The following is a 2,500-nucleotide window of genomic DNA, read 5'->3' as shown; positions in this document are numbered from 1 at the left end:
ACGATTTCTGTGACGGAGCGAAGCTGCGCCGCGCTGATCTCGAAAGTGGAGCGTTACATATCGGGGCCTTTTTTCCATAATTTGGTGCAATAAGAACACCTATTCGGACAGTCGCGAAAGTGTATAAATAAGTAGGAGTAAGGCCTAGAACCCACTGAGATGGAAGTAAATATTCAGGAGTGAGGACTGGAATTCAACTAAACTGAAGGTTGATTTCCAATGACGCGTTTTTGGCTACGCGCGTTAACGCACGTGAATAAAATAGAGGCAAGATAAAAATTGCTGAGCTTAAACGAGGAGTTGAGAGAGGTTAAACTTTTACTCGTCGCGTGACGCTTACGAGCGACCTTTCATGCATTGCCTCTATTTTACTTGCGAACGTAAATTTTACGCACATAAAAATGACGCGACACCGGAAATCAACCCTAACTCCCGATTCAAACGTCGAATTCACATGAGCCGAATTAATGCGAGAGTTAAATGCATGTGAAGTGCCACGTTTGAATCAATTAAATTCGACTTTTGCCGTATCTGCGACTGAAACAGTCGAAGATTCGACTTGGGTTCGACTTTTCGACTTAGGTCCGAGCTTAATGCATGAATATAGTAAATTATTGTTATTCATTTAGGGAGACTGACTGACAGCGAACAGAGTTAAATTCAACAGAGTTAAATATGTTAAATTCTAGGTTTGAACCAAATGCCGTATTTAACTATTTTAGTCGACTAAAATAGGAATTAAGTTCGGCACATGTGAAATTCGACGTTTGAACTGGGCCTAAGATCTCGACTATGGGGATAAAGGAGTTTGCATGACTGCACGCATGTCTCACCACTAGCACAAAACAATCTTGATATGTAGTGTCCAATTCCGCTTCCGGTCACCATTTCCACTGTTTTCATACTGAACATTAGCGTCTTAATAGGAAGTAAAGCAAATGATTAATTAAAAATTGACTTAAGCGAATTCGTATGATATTTTTCTCTTCTAGACTTTATTATGGAACGGCCATTTTGTCACTCTTTACTTTGAAATATGTGAACGAATTATGTTTTGTTATCATTCAAATTACTGAAATTAAACTTTTTCCGTGTAGAACTTTTGACAGTTTTGCATACTGAGTCAGTACTTGACTCGATTCCAAGGATGTTTTTTTGCGAAAAGAAATTTGAATTTTCTTCTGTTTTGTTCGGCGACTATTGGCGAAGTGAAAGACAAAACAGCAACAAAACCTTTGTTCCCATCGCTTTCCAACACCGGAATTTTGTAGCATTGAAGAAAATAATATTTATTTTTCTTAAAACGTAAATGCAGATATGAGAAGTTTTGGGAGATGAATCGCTCAAGCCATGACATAATCTCCTTCATGACTACCACGGGCAGTTTTCTTGGTAAAGTGGCTTTCAGTGCATGTGGCCACCAAACGTTAGAAACGTTGGTAACGTGTCGTTAATCCCAAGAAGAGACCAGCGGTAGTCCCGTTTTCCCGGTTGGGAGGTTCCGAATGGAAATTCGTTGACCATTTTCAAGTTTCTTGAGTTTAGTACTAGTTTCATGTTGTACTTGAATCCAGTCTAGCGCTGCGCAACAATCTGGAAATTTAGGCAAATGATAAACGGCACGTACCGTTCTTACCAAACAACCATAATGTCTATTGAACCTCATACGTACTTGGCATATTGTAAAAGATTGACTGGATTGGATTTGTAAAACATGGGTTTGTAAAACATGGATTTGTAAAAGGTCGATTTGTAAAAGGTGGATTTGTAAAACATGGATTTGTAAAAGATAGATTTGTAAAAGGTGGATTTGTAAAACATGGATTTGTAATAGGTGGATTTGTAGCTACCAATTTATACATTGAAAATTATTCGTGTTTAATTTCTTTCTTGCCACGTTCTGCACGCTTTTTCACGTGTTTGCTGGATGCAGAGTATTCACTTTTTCGCGTATTTGAGTTAACTGAATAAGCTCGGTCCAGATATGGACAGTTACTATAACAAATCTGGAGAACGTTTCTTTCCTGTTATGAAGAATATAAACATTTGAACGACATGGCGCTTAGATAAAGTCAAGTTTTTTACTATTCTGTCAACATAGCAAAACCACCATTATCATGATTGGTGTCCCCTGCTGTACAAAGAACTAATAATCCGTATAATCTTAGACCTTCTTCTTCTCGACTATTCAATAATTTTAAGAGAACTAAGAGATCAGAGAACTTTTTTACTTTCCAGTATTCGTCATTTATGTATCCGCCCGTTTAAGTAGTATAATGAATACATAGTTTTATATTCCACTTGTTAGTTTTAACCGCTTGTTAACAGGCCATTTCCGAGATAATGTCTGCCTCCTCTTCAAAGCGAGTCTAAGTGCGAAGTTTTTACTATGGTAATTAGTTGTACTTTACATAAGAATGAAAACTAATTATCATGAGAAAAAAATTCGCACTTTGACTCCCTTTGAAGAGAAGGCAGACATGAATTCGGAAATGGCCTA

General features: G+C 37.6%; 1 protein-coding gene across 1 annotated transcript in view; it reads right to left on the bottom strand.

Annotated features, from left to right (window-relative positions):
- Positions 1-2,500, bottom strand: part of LOC137982517 (uncharacterized) — a 313,756-nt gene that overhangs the window by 42,287 nt on the left and 268,969 nt on the right. The window lies entirely within an intron of this gene.

This window comes from Montipora foliosa, chromosome 13 (genome assembly GCF_036669935.1).
Source record: "Montipora foliosa isolate CH-2021 chromosome 13, ASM3666993v2, whole genome shotgun sequence".
NCBI classification, from domain to species: Eukaryota; Metazoa; Cnidaria; class Anthozoa; order Scleractinia; family Acroporidae; genus Montipora; species Montipora foliosa.
The sequence above is the reverse complement of the archived record's forward strand: the minus strand, read 5'-3'. Positions and strand labels throughout refer to the sequence as shown.